This window comes from Diaphorina citri, unplaced genomic scaffold, assembly GCF_000475195.1.
Source record: "Diaphorina citri unplaced genomic scaffold, Diaci psyllid genome assembly version 1.1 scaffold33, whole genome shotgun sequence".
Lineage (NCBI taxonomy): Eukaryota > Metazoa > Arthropoda > Insecta > Hemiptera > Psyllidae > Diaphorina > Diaphorina citri.
In genome coordinates this window covers 221,239-247,666 of record NW_007377470.1, presented here as the reverse complement: position 1 = coordinate 247,666, position 26,428 = coordinate 221,239, and the positions used below count along the sequence as shown (strand labels likewise).

The 26,428-nt window shown below is 34.7% G+C and overlaps 1 protein-coding gene across 1 annotated transcript in view; it reads right to left on the bottom strand.

Annotated features, from left to right (window-relative positions):
- LOC103511496 (putative transcription factor SOX-15) overlaps positions 1-26,428 on the bottom strand; it is a 114,243-nt gene that overhangs the window by 19,205 nt on the left and 68,610 nt on the right.

Here is a 26,428-nt window from a genome sequence, read left to right as displayed (position 1 = left end):
ATTTTTCAAACTTCAAATTCGAAATGAAACGAAGGGTTATTTTAAAATAGACAAAAGCAAACGAAAATCTACAGAAAGACGTCGACATGGTTAACAATTTCCAACTCCAATACCTTCTTTTTAGTTTTACGACACTACGAGCATATGGCTGACATTAAACACGACATAAAAAACTAAAACACCTCATTAGGTTTATACAAAAATGTCAATAAAACAGATAAAAAAATCCACAACATTCACACAAATCCAATGAAATCCTATAAAAAAGAATAATTACAACTTTATTACCGTACAACTTGTTCTAAACCAATCAAAATACTTGGTAAAGAACAAAATTACATTACAGGATCCGCCATTTTGAATTTATTAAATAATAATATAGTATGAAAATATCTATTTTGACATGTAATGTAATACGTACAAGAAGTTGTATAGAAGTAGTACCTACCTACAGCAAGCACGTTATAAATAGGTATGTATTCAAATAATATACATTTATATCCCAAGATATACCATTCCAGTACCACAACTGACCAGACCTATCATTTGCTATAGTTACGAGTATACGAGTCGAACTAATAACTTCATACGATTTGATTTGTATTTGCGGAATGCCATGATTGAAACAAACTTGCGTCTAGTTTCTCGGGTACCATTTATGAAGTAGTCAGCGGCATTTTGAATTCCTAGCGGTTCTGTGGTCTCCGGCATTTTCAGTTTGCGGAAAACTTGAATCTTTGACCGTATTTGACTTCATTTTAATAACGAATAAAAAAAAAAGAGTCGGTGAGTTCTTCGAAGTAATTTTATTTTTTAGGAAGAAACTAGAAGGACATTTAGACTTATTTCACAACTTTCCCCATTATTTTCACTCATAGAAATAATCTAATTCTTCAGAGAAGAGGCCATTTAAAACCTAACCAGTTCATAGCTACTTCAGAGTGATTTCCACCCATTTTAACCTAAAAAGCGGTAAAATTTAATGTACTTGAATTCGAATCGCCCTATACACATTAATAAAATATCGCCTATTATCACTGAAAACGAAATGGACTAAAAATAAGGTAACGATCTATATTTCAGAAGCTATTAGCGACCTAATCAATTGAAAACATGCCAGCACTATATTCTAATTTGATTTTCAATTCTTCCGCTTGGTCAAAGCATGTAGATGAGTAGGTATACGTATAGATACAAATACAAAGATACAACCACTACAAAGTTCGAAAGATTTTGATGTTATCAAACTGTCATAACTATAACAGATCTTTTCTTCCATTCTTCGTTTGTTTGTTTATTTATCAATTCAACAGGTTCTTGATATTCTTCAGTTGTTACACCTTGTTATTCTTTTCAATTAATGAATCAAGGCGTTACCAACATAACAGTTTTATTATCGTTTGAAGATTTCTTCTCAAGAAAGGAGTGTTCTATTGTACAGGAGCATCATTTAATTAGTTTCATTCATTAACATCATCTTTCCATATTAGACGGTAAAAGTGAAGTGACTTATTTTGGAAATCTGATTTTCGGTGATCCGTGGAATTTCCGAAGTTCTAATCAAAAGAGCGACATGTCAGAAGTACTCGGAAGTATGGAAAATTTCCGGTGTATTTCCTACAAATTTCGGAATTTCCGAAGTTCTAATCAAAAGAGCGACATGTCAGAAGTACTCGGAAGTATGGAAAATTTCCGGTGTATTTCCTACAAATTTCTCACGGATTCAATTTTAAAGGTAGCAAAGGTAACTATCCTAATTCTACAACAACAAAAAAAGTACTACGATAAGAAAGTAGATAACATTTCAGTAGATCCAATAAAACAAAACTTAAGGTTTGCCCAAAAGTTTCTCATTTCCATTTGACCTCCTGAACTATAACCCTAGGCCCATAGTAATGTGTAGGTAGGGATAGAAATTTACCTACATTTTTCTATAGTTGACGACTTACTTCGGGATAAAGTGATTACTAGGCAGGAAAAAAAGGCCAGGAAAAAAGCAAACTAGCCTCAGCTGATGTAATAACAGTCGCTAACATTACATTATATTGTTAAAATTATTGATGTGAATGAATAAGGCCTTTTAAACTGTTGGCATAATAGACTTTTTAGTCTTAGTTGACAGTACTTATAAATAAGTTGTAATAAATTAAATGGGCTATTACTAAAGGAGAAACACTCTAGCTTGGATCATTTACATGATAAGTCTATAAAATCATGTTTCATGGGTTTTACAGATCTAATTTCACCAGACCTCTAGGATTGAATGGGGTTAAGGATTAAATATATTTATTTTAAATTTATGAGCCAACTTCACGATACACTGGGGGATAACATTGATGTTACGCTGAATCTAGATCTTGAAACCCGTGTGAAGTTTGAATCATCATTAGTACTTGAATGTTTAAGTATAGTACTTAAATAAACGTATGGTTTGGGAACCGAGACGGGTTTGAAATTGGTGGTTTTATTCGAACAATCATCACATGATTAGTAGATTTGTAGGTATAACACACAGAATCATCATTAGTACTTGAATGTTTAAGTATAGTACTTAAATAAACGTATGGTTTGGGAACCGAGACGGGTTTGAAATTGGTGGTTTTTTTATTCGAACAATCATCACATGATTAGTAGATTTGTAGGTATAACACACAATTGGTCCATCTTTCCACTACTGCAAAGATGTGAAAGGCGGATCAAAAAGTACACAATATTGGAAGTGTGTACCTAAAAGACCAAGGTGCTGTTGAAACTTTGAAAAATCAATTTATCGTTTTTGACTAAAGCGTTTAAATTGGTCAATTCATGCTGTGCATAAAAAGTCAACTAGTTTTGGTAGTATTTAGTTATTTCCATGGTGAAATATGGACAGAACTACTTTGTCAAATATAAATTCCCCAACACCAAGAGTGTTAAACAGAAAATGCTACAGATGCCTTTCCTAAAAGAATTTACCGACAGACCTTAAAGGTATTTAGGAAGTAGGTATTGTACTCCGAAATGAATATCGGCTTGAAAGAGATATTCTCCTTCCATTAAAATTTTACTTTCTTTTCTTTGTACCATTAAAATGCTACAGATGCCTTTCCTAAAAGAATTTACCGACAGACCTTAAAGGTATTTAGGAAGTAGGTATTGTACTCCGAAATGAATATCGACTTGAAAGAGATATTCTCCTTCCATTAAAATTTTACTTTCTTTTCTTTGTACCATTAGGACGCGTTTTAAACAAAAAGTAAAAACGAAAACAAATAAAGAAGTATTTAAAATTTAGATTTTTCATATAAAAATCGAAGTTGCTAGGAAGGATGTGCTAGTCCCGTTGTCTGGAAAGGAAGCGCGTCCGATGGGACGTGATGATACAACAGTGCCAAGTCCGAGGACTATAAAACCAAACAAGAATTTACCTAAATCATGGCAGGGAAACAACCAAAGAAAAGACAGAAACGTTAGTTCGATGATGGGCTCATCATAATTCTTTATTGCCTTAATAATCTTGCTAGTTGCTATTAAGATATTGTTGAAACCCATTCACCCATTCATTGGAAATGAACGGTAGGTAGTAGGTAGAATATGAAAGACCGCCAAATGGATAGACAAACGACATGGGAAAATAGGAGATCTTTTCATTGCTAGATCTAAAAAGTTGAATTTTCAACCCCACAGGAACTTGGACAGAGGACAAGATATTTTGTTCACATTAAGAATTCACCAAGGCCAATATGATTCATCGCTCTACCTATGGCATACGTTCAGATGAGACAAGAACGTATAGTAACCACATTGCCACAGATCTATAACTTTACGTCTTATTAAAAATAGGCGTATCATAGCCCTCAGAGAAGACATAAATTAATTATATAAAAAAATATCTTCTACATCTCACTTGCGTGCCCACATAATATATCACAAGGCATGGAGAAACAAAGTCTTTTGACATAATAACATGTAATAGGTATCTGTGTAAAATAAAAAATACCTAGTTCTTTTCACCCACAATATTGAGAATCAAACTTTAAGACTTGCTTAATCCTCCACTTATGACCTGCTGATGGCATATTATTATTCACCCAATGAAAGGCTCGGGCAGACATGGAACGGGGTGTTCAAAGCCCGTAACTTATGAGTCCCCTGACATTATGGCACTTAGTTTGCATTTTATTTTCAGAGAAACATATTAAAAATAAATCTGTTTTGAAAGCTTCGAGAACTCCGTTTTGGTATTCATTATTCGATCTGTTGAGAGGTTGATTCCTCTCTTGGTTTCAGTTTGGTGACGCATTCCAAGCTGTCCGCCTTGTGGTTCAAGAATGATTGTATGGGAGATCCTGTTAGTCGAGTCATGTCAACTTCTTGTCTACTGAATCATCCATTGACAAATTTCATGTTTTATAACATTAGATAATTATGAAGAAGGAAGGATTCATTCTTTCGGCTCTAAAATGGGTGTACCTAAATATTTGACAACATGCTTTTCTCATGCTTTTCTTGGAGAGAAAAGGTTTTTCTTCAGTTTTCAGTTTGTTCTCGTCAGAAACACCCATCTGATTTGGAGTCACCCTGTAGTAGACAGGACACAGGATGGCACACATGGCATCTCTTGTATAGGTTAAAGGGTTAAGGTAAAAGTAATCATGTTGTACTCTTCTGAGTTGTGTGGAGGTAGAAGGTACAATGACGGGAGTGTCACTTAGAATGCCGGCCACTTAGCGATTTACACGAAAAAAAAATCGCTATAAAAGTTGATGGGTACGTTATAATTATTAAAATAATTTATAACTTCACCGTGAACTTGCAACGGATTTGTCAACTTCACATCACAAGTGTTTGGGTTTGGTGACGTGAAGTGAGTCACATCTCGTCAAGAGCTCTGGACCGTACCGAGAAACAAGCAACTCATCTAGCTGGAATCAGTTCTACACTGACAATTTTGATTTTGGTTGCCAATATTACATTGGAAGAGAAAAGAAGCATAGGTGTCATTCTAGTGTCATAAGCATTGGTAGAATATTTCTGTCACTATTTAGAGTAGTTGGTAGGAATACGAGGTACTGAGGAAAATTATTTGTCCGTGTGTCTGTAGTGACGCGGCGCGCGGAGTTCGGACAACTATGATTTATGTGTTTAAAATGAACTATGAAGAATTCAATGTGGTCTAGGTTTTCCCAATACGCCACCCGATCACGACCAGGGTCCTGAGGTCCTCGTGGACATTTCAGAAAAAGAAGGCAGAAAAAACACGAGTACTTGCGAGTAATCCCGATCACGACCAGGGTCCTGAGGTCCTCGTGGACATTTCAGAAAAAGAAGGCAGAAAAAACACGAGTACTTGCGAGTAATAAAAAAAGTACGAAACCCCATTTATTATCCTCATACCGAGCATATGTGCAATAAATAACATTTGTACATCGGAAATTCACTTTTTTATAAAAAGAACGCAACATAAATTATTGAACAATCAATGTCTTTATAATGAATTGTGTCTGTTGCATTAAACTGCAGTGGGGGTGTTTTGGTGTGATTAACTGTCTTGGGGCAGAATGTTTGCTCAGCAGACCACGCTTCATTGTGTTCTAACACACAGGTGATGAGGTTTGCATTATATTAGTCATGCAGTCATTGCTCACACAAACCTGTGGTCTCTGTGTTAACTGATAGTAAATTACAGAAACGCTTTGGACTTTTATTTTCATTCAGGGCCATCAAGGGAGGGACGAAACAAAAGGGTGGAGTCCCGTGGGACCCTCAGGGCAGGGGCGACTGAAACTGGACGCAGAAAACGAAGCGAGAATGTTCTGTCGAGTTCACCAACGAAATGGTCTGTCAAATAAAAACTTCCTGGTTCGTCTGAGAAGTTTGTGGAGTAAAACAAAAGGGTGGAGTCCCGTGGGACCCTCAGGGCAGGGGCGACTGAAACTGGACGCAGAAAACGAAGCGAGAATGTTCTTTCGAGTTCACCAACGAAATGGTCTGTCAAATAAAAACTTCCTGGTTCGTCTGAGAAGTTTTTGGAGTAGGTTTTAACCTTCAGGCTCAGAAGTTTTAACCAAAATATGTTGAACAATGTCACTGTTGTCGTCAATCATGAAACCATGTAAGAAACCATGAAAACCATCATGAACAGAGACAACCAAAGTGATTTTTCCCCAATTTGTCAGCTGCCAAGGCTCATTGATGGGAAGTCAGTTTCTAAATACATTTGACAATTATTTTCCTTTTGAAATTCACAAGAATCTATTGACCGGCCCCCCTTGAACCATGCTTTTCTTTCCAAACGGCCCTGTCCTTATTCTTCTTGAAATCATTGAGATTCTTGGCAGGTCCGCGATAATTGTTATTGCCCATATTGTAAGATTAACAACTACACGTCTTGTTAAGTGTAGAGACATAAGTGTATTGGCTATTACAACATTGAAGATTCTTATCAATAAAATAAATTCTAACATCCATTCATACTTAAAACTAATTATCTGTTTCTTTACTATTTCAGAACATCTGATTTACTGGAATCCTTAGACTACTTGACTCTTGGTGTTTCCTGTTAACTTGATAGTCATGGGATCGAGTCCCCACCATGGCAGAAACTGAGAAAACCTCGGAAAATCTTTACACTAAATGTGCTGGATTGAAAACATGCCAGCACTATATTCTAATTTGATTTTCAATTCTTCCGCTTGGTCAAAGCATGTAGATGAGTAGGTATACGTATAGATGCAAATACAAAGATACAACCACTATAAAGTTCGAAAGATTTTGATGTTATCAAACTGTCATAACTATAACAGATCTTTTCTTCCATTCTTCGTTTGTTTATTTATCAATTCAACAGGTTCTTGATATTCTTCTAAATGTACTTGAATTCGAATCGCCCTATACACATTAATAAAATATCGCCTATTATCACTGAAAACGAAATGGACTAAAAATAAGGTAACAATCTATATTTCAGAAGCTATTAGCGACCTAATCAGAGCTATTGTTGTCAACTCCCACGCGGAAGATTTTAACCCATGCATTCTGTCAGCGAGGATTATAATCAAATGCATATTAGGACATTTTACAGTGTAAATAATTGAAAGCTAGTCTGATTTGCTTTTCTATCCGATAGTAACTAATGCCACTTTTGCCTTTGAGCCAGTTTTGCCTTTATAAGGTAACAATTCTGCTTTTAAGTGATTGCTACCCAGAGAAATGGCCAAATTGTATTTAATCGGATCACCTCTAACAGGAAAACCGTACGGGGAAACAAGAAATTCAATTTTAACCCATGCATTCTGTCAGCGAGGATTATAATCAAATGCATATTAGGACATTTTACAGTGTAAATAATTGAAAGCTAGTCTGAATTGCTTTTCTATCCGATAGTAACTAATGCCAGTTTTGCCTTTATAAGGTAACAATTCTGCTTTTAGGTGATTGCTACCCAGAGAAATGGCCAAATTGTATTTAATCGGATCACCTCTAACAGGAAAACCGTATGGGGAAACAAGAAATTCCATATACCTACAAAACTGACTATTTTGGAAACATCGAGTTTTCATTTTGAGGATGTCATTTGACCCTTGGAGGTTGCCATAAGCAACACGGCAATAAAACGCAGTAGGTAACTATTCCATTTTGATTACTACAGGAAAAAAAAGGCCAGGAAAAAAGCAAACTAGCCTCAGCTGATGTAATAACAGTCGCTAACATTACATTATATTGTACGGGATAAAGTGAGAGAAATGTAGAGGACTGACTCGGACTCTTAAAGCTCATTAATTATTCAGAAAAAAGGCGGTACTTAAGAAAAAAATTGGATACATTCAAAGTCACAATAATGTGTATAATTATTTCTTAAAACTATAGGGTGTTGAGAAAGTTTCACGAGATATTAAGTCCAGGAGGAAATGTGAATCTGAATGTTCTAAGAAATCAAGACCAAATTGTTCATACTGGCGATTAAGCGAAAGGGCCTTCTCGGATTGAGAAAGCCATCATTAGTCAATTTGGCAAAATATGCAATAAAGGCAATATGAGTGAAAAGTTCCTTTCTTGGCAGCAGTTTAAAGACTCATTTATTGGGTGTAAGCTTTTACATTATGTGTCTCTGAAAAAGTATAATACACACATAGTTAAGTAGGTATAAAAGACCTCACAATAGGATATCCAAAAAGCCCAAGCTAATAAGAAAGTAAAGAGCTTGTTCGTTTATTCCTCACGCTAACTATCAAGCCACTATGCCACATCTCAAACTCCCTGTATATTCTAGAATGCCTTTGGCAAACTAATGCGTGTGCTCGTGCTATTTATGTTAGCTTCTTTTATCTAATTTATAAAATTATCATTGATGCTGGCATTAATATTCAATATTCTTAGCGAGTCATATAACATAATGGCCCTTCAGTTCTGCAAATGCTTTTGATGTTATCTGGTCTAGTCTCTTTGTACCTCCTACCGTTTTTTCAACGTAGCTTTCTTATTTTGAAAAGTCTATCGCAGTGACACGCCGTAATCCGTTAGCTATCCAAGAATGTCCAAAGATCTAGGTAAATAACTACTCATTATTTGCGAACAGCCCATCTGTAGAAGTGTAGGTTCATTAGAAATTTCATAGCTGTTTTCAATGGGTTCTTTAAGAATCCTTTGTCGTTCTCTTAAAATCTGTGTGGTCCAGTTTTGTTACAAGAAATTTTGTCCAATTGTGATATTTGTAAGAGAGAATATTCCGCTCTTTCACAATTTTATCACATATTTTTGCAACTTCTCACAAGAACAAAACTCTCTAGAGAGTCTTGCACTATATCTAGCAGGGTAATAGCAAATTGGACGTTAAACCTACTGGTAAACTCCTCATTGTAAGTATGCTTGGTAATGGTAACTCCTCAATATCCAATAAACCTCCGCGGATTCTACATGATCAGTCATCCGGTTCATAAATATATTGAATGTATTTTTTAGTTTTATGGAAACAGACACTAGATCATAAAAGTTATATAAAATTTAGCGTAATGCTATTTTTGAAATTACAAAGAACGAGCGAGAAAAGCTGCATGTAGGGTGGAACAATTGAAGTAGAAATGGTCACACTAGGATTTTTATTTTGTGTTGCTTTTTGCTGTGTATTTGCACCACGGATTTTTAATAATAGCTTTCGCAATTTCAAATGCTGAATTTGTTTACAGTACAATTTAGTTGTGCGGTTCAAATTTTTATCCAAAGTTGTGTCCTTTGAAATTGATGTAAAGGTCGAAAATGTGATATTTGTAAGAGAGAATATTCCGCTCTTTCACAATTTTATCACATATTTTTGCAACTTCTCACAAGAACAAAACTCTCTAGAGTTCTAGAGAGTCTTGCACTATCTAGCAGGGTAATAGCAAATTGGACGTTAAACCTACTGGTAAACTCCTCATTGTAAGTATGCTCCTCAATATCCAATAAACCTCCGCGGATTCTACATGATCAGTCATCCGGTTCATAAATATATTGAATGTATTTTTTAGTTTTATGGAAACAGACACTAGATCATAAAAGTTATATAAAATTTAGCGTAATGCTATTTTTGAAATTACAAAGAACGAGCGAGAAAAGCTGCATGTAGGGTGGAACAATTGAAGTAGAAATAGTCACACTAGGATTTTTATTTTGTGTTGCTTTTTGCTGTGTATTTGCACCACGGATTTTTAATAATAGCTTTCGCAACTTCAAATGCTGAATTTGTTTACAGTACAATTTAGTTGTGCGGTTCAATTTTTTATCCAAAGTTGTGTCCTTTGAAATTGATGTAAAGGTCGAAATATAATTCTCAATATTCTCACAAGAGTGCAACTTTTCCTATATCATACTGTATGCTATTCTTTTTTTACCCTCCGAGGCATATTCAAATGCTAAGGAAGAATGGTATTCTTTACGACTTTTCTATATTTTATATAACTGCAACTAAGTAGACATGGACACCATTGCGCACATACCAATCTAATACTTCTCCTAGATAATTCATCTTCTCCTGAAATATTGCGCGTACAGAATAAAAAAGAAGTGTACTTGTACTATAGTTTTCTAGTTATTATATTTAAAATAGCTAGAGTATCTACTGAATGCGCTCATGTCTTATAAATAATACGGAGAATCACTGCAAGAAGTTATCAAGACACCAAGTTCCATCGAAGAGCACAATAAGATCTTCACAATGTTTGCTCTTCCAGGTAATGGGTACTAATATTGTCATTCTATCCATAGTATAGGATCATTCGAAGATAGATGGACAAGATATCTAATTGCCACACTTTTGGATAATCGCCAATTAATGCCACTTTCGGTTTGAACTAAAGTCGGCGTTCTATCTTGCAATAATTGCATAAAATCAAATCAAGCCGACATCTAAGAACCTATCTATCGTCTTTTTACATTTAAAAGTCTAACTATCTAAATCATTAGTCAGCTATTGGAGGTATAGGTACGTACCTCCTATAGGCTGTACTACATTCGATCTATGAGCCAAAGAACATCCTAATTATCCACAAACAACGCCAATTGGATGGCTCTCATTTATTACCCTGTTAGTTGTGAACATTACCAGCACAATGTTGGTTTTTCAATCAAGCAGAACTAATAAATGGAAATTATTTTGATCACAGAATGAAAACTGTTCTTGTAGACCGTCTGCTGTTGTTCTCTGTCCTGGATTCCTGATTCTATATATTTCAGTTTCTACTTCAGTGTGGAAACAGGAAAGTTATCCTGTCTCTTTACACCAGACTTTACACCAGAAACAAGAGAAGCTGTACACATTCCTTTTTACCACACGTGCAAATGTACAATATTTCTAAATAATAAAAATAATTCAATCAATTCAGATAAATAGATTATTATAAGTCGCCTATTCAGATAGATTTTAAATCACCTAGAGTTACGTGAACCTGTAGTAAGTTACAAAGTAGATTGAGATCATTCCTATTCCTGGTCACATATCACATATTCCAACGTCTCTCTACCTGAAGAATGTACAATTCGCAGATTCTCAACGTACTGATCTCGTGACAGATCTAGCCACTCGTATTATAAATATGAAATTGATACATGCTTTATTGACACTGTGGAGTTGGTTAACAATGTTAATGATTAAGCACGCCAACTTAAACACTTGCTTAAAGTCACTTTATAAGGACTATTTAACTAAGACTAGTTTGATCCTTTGTAGGGCTCAAAATGCAGGCATGTCATCAAAGGCATGCAACAAAAAGCACAACTGTGAAACATGACTTCTTTAAACTTCTTTTTTTCCAACGAATAAAATAAACAAAAACATTTTGACATCCACTAAATCTAAATAATGATCACACAAATGTCTTTGAAAGTGCAACCGTAGTAAAACAACTTTTAAACTTGAGAGTCTTGGGACGATAAATATGTCAGAGGACGAAATTTTTATAAACAGATAAAGATCTTTTTCCAGCACAGTCCTGAAACCTTCAAGTTTTCAATAGTAGAAAATATGTTCTAATTGTTTTCGGATTCACAAGTCTCTCTGCTCATTATACGAATGCGAGTAAATACTACTGAATTTGTATTCTTTTTGAGGTGAACATTTGAGCCCGACATTTTTCATTATCTTACTGGGATAGGATTTATAGCATTGGACTGTGTAAACCAATATCTAGGACTGATTAGGAATAGATATCATTCAAAATTAGATAACCTATAAAACCTGTAATTTTACATTTTAATGTTTTCAACACACGAACAAATGATCATTTGATAGAGATCATGTTTTATGTATCACCTATAAAATAGTGAGTTTTAGTAACAGGTGAAATAGTCAAATATTGTTTAAAATTAAATTTGATTCGTTCGTATTATGGGAACCGACTTTGATTTTGACTTCCTATATTGTGATACCCACTTAAATGTTAAGCCGAAAAAGGGTCGAAAGGGACAGTATTCAAACAGGAACAAGAGGTATTCTTTGAAAGAAAAAGTGATGAAGCATTTAGGTACTGTTCTACCTTAGTCACATGCATCAATGAGTCGACTCAATTTTAAATTCGGAAAGACGAGAAATCTGAACGTCGAGGATGATTGATAAGTCAAGTAAGCAATTAAAGTATTGAATAATCCTTGATAAGCGATTTATGCCCCACACAGAGTTTAAAAAAGACCCCCTTAGCGTACCTTCGATACTCTTAAAATCACCTCAGGGGGGCAATGCACCTTATTGCTTCAGACACCTTGGCCTAGAGGTGTGGTCAAAATAAACCTAAATCAATATTTCTCATTTATCAATCACATTATAGTTGTGACCCCTAGCATTTTATTATTCTAATGCTTGTCATTAAGTGAAGAGATGTCATTTGAATCAGACGATTTCGGATTTTGATTATTGTGTCAGACTGGAGCTAGCTTGTTGTTGTGTCTTGAAAGCCACAAACGTGTGAAATACCTCAAGGATAACAAGAAGGTTCAAGCTTTTAATAACAATTGTACGAGTATATAGGTACAATTTGAGTAACCTTCTTTGATAAATCCCATACCGTTATTTTCACGAATATCACCAAGAAATTACGTCGACCCTATTTAAATAGGAAAAGGCTAGGAAGAAGAAGATCACCAAGAAATCACAGACCATTTTATTGAAGTAGGCCATCCATTCCAGGAACTTGCATCACTATAAAAGTTAGTCGTAAAAACTATATTCTAGGTGCCGGTATACAATGGTTAGCAAAACGAGATGAATTTTCTGCTGAAGCTCTAAGCTCCTCCTTCCCTCGTTCGTAGACAAGGTATAAGGTCAAAAACTCCATTTTCCCACCAGAGCTCATAATCTCACATTAGTATGTGAAAGTAACATTGACCAATATTTTGAATTTTCACACCCAGCTAGTATTATGGTCGAGTTCCGCTTTGAAACCTCGAGTAAATACCCTCCTTGCCATTTCTAGGTTTATAGGGCATTACACTGTGACGTAACTTGGGAAACTTTCAAATGCGAATAGTTTAGATAGGTACGAAATGGTGTTTATACTCGTATTGAGTAGGATAGTTTGCTTATAAATTGCAGTTTTTGCGGTATTTAAATGGGAGAGGGGATATTTTGTGTGGTGAGAAGATGAACTATTTAACCCTCTCTTGTAGCAATGTAAATGTTGTGGAAACAAGAGTGTGTTTAGCATGGTAAATAGTATTGGGGTGAACGAATAGGTACTTGAATATCTTATGTGTTGAGTAGTCTCAGAAGTTCACTGAAGCTTATAACTATTTAAGTACAAAATGTGCATTCTTAGATAAAAGAACTGCATTTGCATACATGTCCATATTGATATGTGTAAGGTTTTGTAGTTTGTACCTCCCTACACTTTATTAGTTCGGGTACCAAGGCACTGAGATATTGTTTTCAACATCGCGCGGCGTAGAGCCTATTATTTTTCCTTATCTGGAGATCACGAACGAACTTGAAAATTAGCATTTATAGAGCCAAGAAAAACGTATCTAGTAAATATATTACCGACATATCACTTCTTTCGCATTAATTAATTAGTTTTATGAAAAGTCCCCAATAAATGTACGCCTGTGCGCTCATCATTAAGGCTGAATGTTGTATAAACACACGAGCAGTACAGGTAGCTTTACTACCTATTAGGATTAACATCGGACTGATAAGATCATTGTAGATATCCGGGAACTCGGAGTGATGTATATGTTACCGGTAAAGCTAATGCTATACAACCTATACCTATTTTAAAAATAGAAAATTATGGACAAACTAAAGAACAATTAAAGCAAGGTCGGTAAAATAATACTCAAAAGCCCCTGATATGTACATATATACCGGTGTTTGGTGATTGCATAATAAATATAAAAAATGATACATAAAATTTATTAATAAAATGGTTCTACTCGTAAACAAAAATCAAAACTAAATCAGTTATAATCTTATGATTTAATCAGAAAGTTCGAACAAATGTGAGCAGTGAAATCAACACTACTATTCTCGAGAAGTAGGTTATATTTTTGGTAATAAACTATATCTTAATTGAAATAATTATGCACAGAACCAATGTTCCTACTTAGGTAGATATATGATTACGAACCACTGTAACCTGTAACACCCTAACCCTCATGTTACCTAGTTTCCTAAGACGGTAGGTTATTTTAATTATATGTATTAATTACTGAATAATAAGCACACTCGTAGTCAATTTTTATGCCGTACATTAAGGATTAAAAATTTCCCACCGAATTTTTCCCATCATATAAAAGTGCTTTGGTATGTTTTGTAAGTAGTGGTACTAGTTGTACTTAATACTGACGTCTTGCTTGTTGTACCTAGAGTAACCAATCTTTTGAGATCCTAAAATTACTTATTAGAAATTAGAACTACCGGTTTTAGTAAAACCAAGTAAACGAAGGCTCTACACCGATCTCTTCTATTTGAATATTATTTTTAGTTGGTTTATGTTTTAAAAGAAAACATCTCCATTATTTGTAGACACCAAGGTATGTTTATATGGTCGTAAATTATTAATTACTTCTCAATGATAACAAATCAGATAAGAGTTCTTGTTTTGGTTAATAATGTCATCACCGGAGTTTGAACTAAGTACCATACGCACTTCGTAGATCCAACCATAAATTCAAGTTCTACGATGAAATATTACTTCGGATATCAAAGCGCGTTGAAAGATAAAGCAGTAAACATGATTAATAAGTTTAGTTCGGATGGGTTTTACCTTCACCAAAAATTTGAGCGGGATGCCTAAATGTAGGATCTCGAAAACATCTCCATTATTTGTAGACACCAAGGTATGTTTATATGGTCGTAAATTATTAATTACTTCTCAATGATAACAAATCAGATAACAGTTCTTGTTTTGGTTAATAATGTCATCACCGGATTTTGAACTAAGTATCATACGCACTTCGTAGATCCAACCATAAATTCACGTTCTACGATGAAATATTACTTCGGATATCAAAGCGCGTTGAAAGATAAAGCAGTAAACATGATTAATAAGTTTAGTTCGGATGGGTTTCACCTTCACCAAAAATTTGAGCGGGATGCCTAAATGTAGGATCTGATATACTCGTTCACGTTAGTGGATGTGCCAATAGTACCAAAAAAATTTAGTTCACTATTATTGATTAATTAATTATAAAATAAGAAAGAAAGATAAAGGGAAGAAGAGAGAACTATGGTTAGATAATTATGGTCATTATACCATTACCATTTTACAATTATCAGCAAAAACTAAACATGCGGCACAAAGGCAAAAAAAGACATCAAATAATTAACAAATTTATCAAAGGTTTTAAAAAAATACAAACAAACTCATATTATTGAATGAAAATAAATCATCCAAGTGGATTCACTATTTATCTACTTCAAGTAAAATATCAGCACATTTGAGGAGAACGTAATTGATCAAAACAACATCTACTCACCATTGAAGAAATTTTATCAGCTTTCATAGCACTTGTCAAGTCCCACTTATCAATAAGCAAGAACAAATAGTAGATCAAACGGTTTTCATTTATAAAATTGATTAATACCTATTGTTATTTGAAATAAAAACTTTTCACACTTCCTAAAAGTTTTTCACGGTCAATATTTAGGAGAGGGAAATTTTCAACTAGTTAATAAATAAAAAATGAATTTTATTTTTAACAGAACAAACATTTTATCACATAGATAATTGAATAAAATAAAATATAGAAGCACTATAAATATTTTGAAACTTGATTCAATTTATTCTTACTCATGATGTGTTTACTTTACAATGGGCTGCGTGGAAATGGACTTTTTTTCAGTCTTGTCATGTGAGGAATGACCTCAGAGCTGCCTCTATGTTTAACATTAATAATAATAATCATTAATGCTACTTTTGCACAACTTAAAATACAAAAAATGAATGGATTTGTTTTAGTTCCCATAAGAAAACTCCCACGCGCAACAATTAAGAACGTAAAAAAATATATAATAACCCAACATTCATTTTATAAAGAGACTTGGAGAAATATTGTTATAATTACCTAGAAAGAGAGAAGTAACTACATTATAGCTTCCTCCCTGCTATGTGTAAGTACAGTTATCACTAATAATTAATTCAGCATAAAAATACTTACATTATCTTTGATAAGTAATTAAACATAAAGAATAAAATAAATCAGACTCTTTAGTGCTCGATTGTTGTTGCTTTATAGGCCGTACCGAAGGTGATGGAATTTTCCTAGTTTCTAAAAAGAAGTAGGGAATTCGCTACTTGAAAAGCTAAACGGGAAAGTAGCCTGAGCACGGAGATTGAACTCAAAATGATGAAAGTGCACACTGAACGCTTCTGAAATTCCTCATATTGTGCTAATAAAATAAATCAGACTCTTTAGTGCTCGATTGTTGTTGCTTTATAGGCCGTACCGAAGGTGATGGAATTTTCCTAGTTTCTAAAAAAAAGTAGGGAATTCGCTACTTGAAAAGCTAAACGGGAAAGTAGCCTGAGTACGGAGATTAAACTCAAAATGATGAAAGTGCACACTGAACGCTTCTGAAATTCCTCATATTGTGCTTTTTTCATGCGCCAAAGAATGGGTAGGTATTAGAAGAAAATTGTTTGACAAACCGTTGCGTCGCACCATTCTTCTGAAATAATTGCACCTTGATGGGAAAAGAAAAAAATTGTCTCGACTGATCAAATCACACATTTTCATGGACGACTTTCATGACCTCAAAAACCAAGAAAAAGGCCGTTGATAAACTTCATCTAATAACTATGAATCAAAAGCTGATTTTACCTTTGAATCTTTGATAAATCCCATACCGTTATTTTCACGAATATCACCAAGAAATTACGTCGACCCTATTTAAATAGGAAAAGGCTAGGAAGAAGAGGATCACCAAGAAATCACGGACCATTTTATTGAAGTAGGCCATCCATTCCAGGAACTTGCATCACTATAAAAGTTAGTCGACGGGATAAAGTGAGAGAAATGTAGAGGACTGACTCGGACTCTTAAAGCTCATTAATTATTCAGAAAAAAGGCGGTACTTAAGGGAAGAGAAAAGAAGCATAGGTGTCATTCTAGTGTCATAAGCATTGGTAGAATATTTCTGTCACTATTTAGAGTAGTTGGTAGGAATATGAGGTACTGAGGAAAATTATTTGTCCGTGTGTCTGTAGTGACGCGGCGCGTGGAGTTCAGACAACTATGATTTATGTGTTTAAAATGAACTGATTAAGCACGCCAACTTAAACACTTGCTTAAAGTCACTTTATAAGGACTATTTAACTAAGACTAGTTTGATCCTTTGTAGAAAAAAAAAATCCTTTCAATGTATTTAGCTGTAACTAGTTTGATGTCCATTATTCTATGAATGCCATAACTCTGTCACCTGAGCTAACAGGTGGTGGAAAATTCCCTTGATTATTTTTCAGGCCAATTAGAATTGTATAGGAGTATATTATGGTCACTGAGGGATTGTCGCATCACAAACTCATGTAGTCACTCAGTTTGGTTAATGCTTACAAATTTCCAGTCTTGTAGATGCAAGATACACTGTACAATTGTTAAACCAGGTGGTAATAACTGGGTGGCAATGGGCTAACAACATATCTGACAAACTTGTTTACTTTAACCCCTTATCACTTTATATCAATCATGAAACACATCCCAGTCACGCATTTTGTAAATTTAATTTTATAGTTTCATTATAACTTGATAAATTACCTATAATGTTTGCTAATGTGTATAAAAAAATTAATAAAATGTAAATACCATATTTTCTGTTTATGCTTCATTTCAAAGAATCATCCCAGTCACGCATTTTGTAAATTTAATTTTATAGTTTCATTATAACTTGATAAATTACCTATAATGTTTGCTAATGTGTATAAAAAAAATTAATAAAATGTAAATACCATATTTTCTGTTTATGCTTCATTTCAGAGAATCAACCCATCGATCGCCTAACGATGGAGTGCTGGGTATTTACTCTGGTAACTCTTCATCAATCAATGCTCTCTCGGGATTTCCTATAAGCGTACTTTTAGCACATAGGCGCAGAATCTAGATTACGTTTTGAAGGCAGCATGATCCGGCCATTCTCACGTTCTGAATCGGAATTCCAGCCAATGCCACCGGGACTTTGAGAAAGCAGAATTAGAGATGCGAATTCCGCTCGTCAGACTTAGGGAAGTAACCGAAAACAGGACCAGGGAATCATCAGTGGTAATGAATTGGGATAAAAAAACAAAGATAGGGCGTGTTAGAAGGAGGGAGAGGGAGAAAGAGAGATTCTTACTGGATGTGCCAAAGGCACCAAAATCCCTAGTGCAAGATACAAAGAAAGAAAGAGAGATTTAACTTAATTTGATATACAGAAGAAAAGAAGAGAGGGGTTCAAATTTTAGGGATTGTAATAAAATTTTCTAATGCATAATTACTGTGTTTTCCCACGAAATTGAGTCTAAAGGGTAACCTAGTACATAACATTCCATCAATTTGACATCGACCTCTAACTTTCGACCAGGGATCTACAAATGAACAGGTAAACACACCTCTTAACACCTGATGGGAAATAATAAAAAACCGATGATGTGACAAAGTCAAAACTAAGTTCCGGTTTAAAACGGATATGTAGGTATTAACTTATAGATACTACCTTTTAGACAGGTACCTCATGAATAAGCGCGTTAATTAATTTATGCTGACGAAGTTGTAATAAATTGTGAACGATAAAAATCAAAAACCCTACTAAATAGATGATGTATGGAAGAATGTCAAAACTATTTGAAAAATGTTTAGAAATATGTGAAAACTTTGGTTTACAACTTCATTATTAGGTGTACGGGGTGCACCAAAATGCTAGCACGGTAGTATTGTCATTCTATCCATAGTATAGGATCATTCGAAGATAGATGGACAAGATATCTAATTGCCACACTTTTGGATAATCGCCAATTAATGCCACTTTCGGTTTGAACTAAAGTCGGCGTTCTATCTTGCAATAATTGCATAAAATCAAATCAAGCCGACATCTAAGAACCTATCTATCGTCTTTTTACATTTAAAAGTCTAACTATCTAAATCATTAGTCAGCTATTGGAGGTATAGGTACGTACCTCCTATAAGCTGTACTAGATTTGATCTATGAGCCAAAGAACATCCTAATTATCCACAAACAACGCCAATTGGATGGCTCTCATTTATTACCCTGTTAGTTGTGAACATTACCAGCACAATGTTGGTTTTTCAATCAAGCAGAACTAATAAATGGAAATTATTTTGATCACAGAATGAAAACTGTTCTTGTAGACCGTCTGCTGTTGTTCTCTGTCCTGGATTCCTGATTCTATATATTTCAGTTTCTACTTCAGTGTGGAAATAGGAAAGTTATCCTGTCTCTTTACACCAGAAACAAGAGAAGCTGTACACATTCCTTTTTAGACGCCAATTTGATGGCTCTCATTTATTACCCTGTTAGTTGTGAACATTACCAGCACAATGTTGGTTTTTCAATCAAGCAGAACTAATAAATGGAAATTATTTTGATCACAGAATGAAAACTGTTCTTGTAGACCGTCTGCTGTTGTTCTCTGTCCTGGATTCCTGATTCTATATATTTCAGTTTCTACTTCAGTGTGGAAACAGGAAAGTTATCCTGTCTCTTTACACCAGACTTTACACCAGAAACAAGAGAAGCTGTACACATTCCTTTTTACCACACGTGCAAATGTACAATATTTCTAAATAATAAAAATAATTCAATCAATTCAGATAAATAGATTATTATAAGTCGCCTATTCAGATAGATTTTAAATCACCTAGAGTTACGTGAACCTGATGTAGTAAGTTACAAAGTAGATTGAGATCATTCCTATTCCTGGTCACATGGATGGATGCCTCGGTATTACTTTTCCTTTTGTAATAACATGCAGTAATACCCAAATTTAATCATACTTATAGTATACAGTCGAACCCGCTTTTCCAGGTTTTCCAATGAGACAGGTTCGACTTTGGAACGAAACAAGAGAAATAATACTTGTTGTGTAACGAACTAATCACTCTTACGAAAACCAAACGAAAAAATAAACAATAACGATACATAACTGAACACCTAACGACCTACCCTGTAGTCCCTATAAAAGCAATTAAAAATCACTGAACAGTTTTTAAATTTCACCGAAAAACTATTTAAAATACATTATTGGGTATAAAAAAATTCCGCGTGCAGTGTGGGACGAAAAAAATGCACCGTTGACAAAACTGTAGACAATTGATTCTCACAGTTAGCAGACTTATGGAAACCTGTTAATATCACCGTTTTATGAAGTACAATATTTCATGAGAATTGCAACAACGGCAAATATGAGGCTCGACATGTATATAATCAGGATGCTAATCAAACTTCTTGATCTCGATAGACTGATTCCTAGACAGAAAATGTAACTAGTTTACACCAACTACAGCAGCCTGCAGGGAGGCTTACTTGATAGAGATCTCATGAATAATGACTCCCACGGAACACTTTCTGTCGCAGAAATTTACTTGTCTCAATACATAACAATATACAGATGGAAGAGTGCAACTACCTAATGAGGGCAAATAAATGCGAAACATCAGAACAAGTACGTAGGGAACAAGTGTCTGAAGTTTGAACCTAAGGGGTGTCTCTAGTACCTCGTATTAGCCAAATTCAGGCGCTCATCTGGCAGCCGTATTTTCGATCCCGGTTCAGGTAATATTAGCCTAATTTGACAACTTATCGGAAATAAAAAGATAATATTGCTGATGCTATTGTAAGTGTCTACTATTCTGTGTAAGTTTGAACTATTGAAGTGATAGAATTTTGACATCTCCACTAATAGTGGAGACGCCAAAACTCCATTCTAGATATTTCTTTTTCTCAATATAAATAAACCCCTTACCAAAGGTACTATTCAACCCTAATTTCTCATATGCATTATTATTTATGATTTTGGAAAACTGAGGTCCTACAATCAGCAAATTTATGTCACAATTCACCGCAGAATTGTGACTTGCACTTTCACAATTTCCTCTTCTTCAAATTTTCAAAATTAGGTTTAAGTACTTACTATTGTGATGACAAAACTTCTTGTCAGTGAAAGTTAATTTCCTAAAAGTTTCACATAGTCCTTACCTGAAACAGAGAAAAAATACCAAAAATTTTCAATTTGTTAATGCATTAAGAACAATTAAAAATGAACCAATTAGTTAAGAGCGAATTTGTAAAAAGTTTGCCTCATAAATAACTGCTAGAAAACTAAATTTCTAGCTTATAGACGAATCACATACCTAAAACTAAACATTGACTAAACCGGGACAAATATTTCAGACAAAAATAAGGCAAGATAATTCTTACAAATCCCGACAAAAAAAAGGAAAAGTTCAAAAGGATCTAAATATCTAAATAGATGATGAAAAAAAGTAAAAATAAATACATAAAAGTAGAAGGAGAATGTTTGATCACAGTGACAATAAATATGGTTTTTGGCGGCTTTTTGAAACAATGAAAAAATGTTGGTTTTTTTATCTCATGTTGAAAAAAAAACTAGTATTATGGTAGTATTTTGTATTCAAGCTTGCTTGATAAATAGTTTAGACTGGTTTTAGATATTAATCACTCGACAATTATGTAAATCATTTAAAAGAATCTTTGTCTCCTGTATATAATGTTTATACATTTCGTTTTCATCTCCTGTATTTGCTGTACCTAAATGCTCATGTTGTGGAGACAAACCCGAAATCAATGCTTTGTGTAAAACATTGGTACAAGTTGTTCTTTTCCAGAAGAACCTGGTCTAATTTGTACAGTATTCTACTGAACTAAAAGTAACAAAATTTCGTAACTATTATTAGTGGATCGTTTCTGATTCAAGTTAAGCCTTTTCCTTCATTTTTGGATTTTGAGAAGCTGATTCCTACAAAAGACAAGGAGAAATAATTGTTGTGGAGACAAACCCGAAATCAATGCTTTGTGTAAAACATTGGTACAAGTTGTTCTTTTCCAGAAGAACCTGGTCTAATTTGTACAATATTCTACTGAACTAAAAGTAACGAAATTTCGTAACTATAAGGAACAACACACGAAAGTGGATCATTTCTGATTCAAGCTAAGCCTTTTCCTTCATTTTTGGATTTTGAGAAGCTGATTCCTACAGAAGACAAGGAGAAATAATTGTAGGTAAACATGATTTACAAATGCTGAAACCTTTTGTTTGGAATATTCAAGGCATACGAGGTGAGGTCCTATTTGAAGTAGGGAATGTGTTTACAAGTATTTCAATCACTGTGTGTACTGTGTACCTGTTGTCTCACATGCAAAAGAGACGAACATTTTTGGAAGGCTCAAAACTAAGTCCAGGGAAAGAGTAATTCTGGGTGTTCTAAAAAAATCAAGACCAAATTTTTCATAACAGTGATTGAGCGAATGGGTCATTGCGGATTTAGAAAGCCATCATAAGCTAAGTTGGGCAAAATAACTGATGAAGGCAAAATATAACTGAAAAGTTCCTTCTTTGACAGCTGTTTAAAGACTCATTTAGTATAAGGTTTTACATTATGTGTCTATTAAAAAGTATAATACATAAATACGTAAGTAGGTAATTATGATTATGAAAGACCTCACAAAAGGATTTCTAAAAAGCGCAAGCTAATAAGAAAGTAAAGAGCTTGTTCGTTTATTCCTCACGCTAACTATCAAGCCACAAGAATACAGAAGCTAGAAACTACCGTGTGGTCCGACTAATTCTGATAGATGACCATTCAATCTTATTTTACCTTTAAGTATTAATCATCCCATCGATCGCCTAACGATGGAGTGCTGGGTATTTACTCTGGTAACTCTTCATCAATCAATGCTCTCTCGGGATTTCCTATAAACGTACTTTTAGCACATAGGCGCAGAATCTAGATTACGTTTTGAAGGCAGCGTGATCCGGCCATTCTCACGTTCTGAATCGGAATTCCAGCCAATGCCACCGGGACTTTGAGAAAGCAGAACTAGAGATTCGGATTCCACTCGTCAGACTCAGGGAAGTAACCGAAAACAGGACCAGGGAATCATCAGTGGTAATGAATTGGGATAAAAAAACAAAGATAGGGCGTGTTAGAAGGAGGGAGAGGGAGAAAGAGAGATTCTTAGTGGATGTGCCAAAGGCACCAAAATCCCTAGTGCAAAATACAAAGGAAGAAAGAGAGAGAGAGATTTAACTTAATTTCATATACAGAAGAAAAGAAGAGAGGGGTTCAAATTTTAGGGATTGTAATAAAATTTTCTAATGCATAATAGATCAGTTGCGCTTACTTGGGTGATGTTTTAAAGTCATAGAGCAGGGAAAATGAGGACCAACGGAAGTCTTCTTTTTCTCCTACGACTTCTAGATCCCGAGATAAATCAATTTAAAAAATACCGGGAGCAAAGCTCCCTCGCAGGCAACACATCAACGTGTTTGCGCATACGTTTCTGCGCAGTTCTTTCTGCTCCTCCACAAGCGTGCTTGCATACTGGCGCTACCTAACGAGGCAACTGCCTGAAGTCTGACGTCACACATCTTTGAACTCTCATTAGAACGGAAAATGAAAATTGAATTTTCTACCTTTTACAGTTATTTTTTCGGAGTTTTGACCTCAGATTTGAATTTTTCACTACTTTTTACGTAGGAATCGACCATTTATAATATTTTTTACTAATTTGCAACTGCTCCATTACTGTGCTTTCCCACGAAATTGAGTCTAAAGGGTAAACTAATACATAACATCCCATCAATTTGACATCGACCTCTGACTTTCGACCAGGGATCTACAAATGAACAAGTAAACACACCTCCTAACACCTGATGGGAAATAATAAAAAACCGATGATGTGACAAAGTCAAAACTAAGTTCCGGTTTAAAACGGATATGTAGGTATTAACTTATAGATACTACCTTTTAGACACTAGACAGGTACCTCACGAATAAGCGCGTTAATTAATTTATGCTGACGAAGTTGTAATAAATTGTGAACGATAAAAATCAAAAACCCTACTAAATAGATGATGTATGGAAGAATGTCAAAACTATTTGAAAAATGTTTAGAAATATGTGAAAACTTTGGTTTACAACTTCATTATTAGGTTACGGGGTGCACCAAAATGCTAGCACGGTAGGAAAAATGAAAGATGGGCGAAAAACATTCCGTTGGAAAGTTGGAATACAAATGAGCATTACTTTCTGCATGGATGCCTCGGTTGCCTCGGTATTACTTTTCCTTTTGTAATAACATGCAGTAATACCCAAATTTAATCATACTTATAGTATACAGTCGAACCCACTTTTCCAGGTTTTCCAATGAGACAAGTTCGACTTTGGAACGAAACAAGAGAAATAATACTTGTTGTGTAACGAACTAATCACTCTTACGAAAACCAAACGAAATAATAAACGAAGAACGGTTATCAATTTAAATAAGTAGTAGGCGCGAGTTTCAAAATGGAGAATTGGAAAATTAGTTACGAGATCTGGCGAGAGTTGATATTTGTTAAAATATTTTAGTATTTTGGGTAGATAGGTACCTACCTTAAAACTAGAACAGAATGTAGTTATGTACCTCATTAATACTGTTAGGATGAGACTGAAAAGTCCCTTTACCCCCGTAGTCTAGTAAGATCTTTGACCATGAACCAGGGAAATACAACCGGGAATGTCTCCTAATATTAGGCCTATGTCTTCTTATACCGTACCATTACAGTTACCAAGATGTCGATGGCATCAATAAGAACGTTTAGTTAGTCTAGTACCTGCTATCAACCAATACCAAACGCCATCAATTAATAGTCCAGACATAATTGAGCTCAGCTAATTATGCACTGATCTCAAAACTATTGGATGTCAATATTATCCCATTTAGATGGATCACAGGAAGAGATTGATGGATAATGACTTGGGAGAATAATTTGGATCTATTAACGACATTGTTTTGGTATTATAATCCTAGGCATGTGAAGAAACGTAAATAGAAGAAACGTCCGATAAAAATTGCCTGACTTATTTAAATAAAAACAAGTGTGAATTTTCCCTGTGCCATTGAACTACTTGAGGTCGTATGAAAAGAGACATAAACAGGGTGTTTTTCCCTGAAAGGGGAAAAAGAGTGGAAAAAATTGCGGTCCTTTAAAACATCAAAATTTGAGCTCTTGTATTACATAGGCCTGTCTCACGGACACGGGGTATGTGCGAGTTTAGGTATAGGTACTCGATCAACTAAAATATTAAGTAGGTAGGTAGGTACATTTAATTATTTTCGGACCTCTGTCCGAGAAAAACACCCGGATTATAAGAGTACGAAGAAAACTTGTTAGGCTGAAGAAGATCCCAAGAGAAGCCGCAATGTGTTCAAGGACCGGACGACTAGAAATACGTGATGAAATGATACCATGGACAAACTAAAGAACAATTAAAGCAAGGTCGGTAAAATAATACTCAAAAGCCCCTGATATGTACATATATACCGGTGTTTGGTGACTTCATAATAAATATAAAAAATGATACATAAAATTTATTAATAAATTGGTTCTAAAGACCTACTCTTAAATGCCAGTAGGTACGCTTTTCTTCACAGGGTTCTTCAAAATGTTAGTTGGGATTTTGAAAGATGGCTGAAAGATTGAATTTCACCTACCTTTCGATTGAGGTCAATACTTGAATTTAGTGGTAGAAGTCACCTAGTTGAATATATCTAGTTGAACAGTTGGTAATACGCACCTAGTTGAATATATCTAGTTGAACAGTTGGTAATACGCACATAGAAAATTTCGACTGGATTCCTGGTCGAAGTAGTCTGATATGTGAAGTATACTGATAAAATATTATGCCAATGCATGTTACACTTTGTTACATACCTAATTGTTGGAAATGTCATTCTGTATCTAAAAGTAGAAGCGATAGATACGACCTGAATGCAAATTGCGGACAATGTACTAACGGTGCTACGTATTAAGGATTTTGAAAGATGGCTGAAAGATTGAATTTCACCTACCTTTCGATTGAGGTCAATACTTGAATTTAGTGGTAGAAGTCACCTAGTTAAATATATCTAGTTGAACAGAGTTGGTAATACGCACATAGAAAATTCCGACTGGATTCCCGGTCGAAGTAGTCTGATATGTGAAGTACTGATAAAATATTATGCCAATGCATGTTACACTTTGTTACATACCTAATTGTTGGAAATGTTATTCTGTATCTAAAAGCAGAAGCGATAGATACGACCTGATTGCAAATTGCGGACAATGTACTAACGGTGCTACGTATTATGTATATCTAGAGACTTGTGAATAGGTTTTCACCTATGATAGGATGATATCTTTGCATTCGGATGTTTTTGTAAATCTCAATATGTTGATCAAATCTTTACCTTTTTTTTTTATCAAATTACCACTTCATGGTGGTTCAAAAC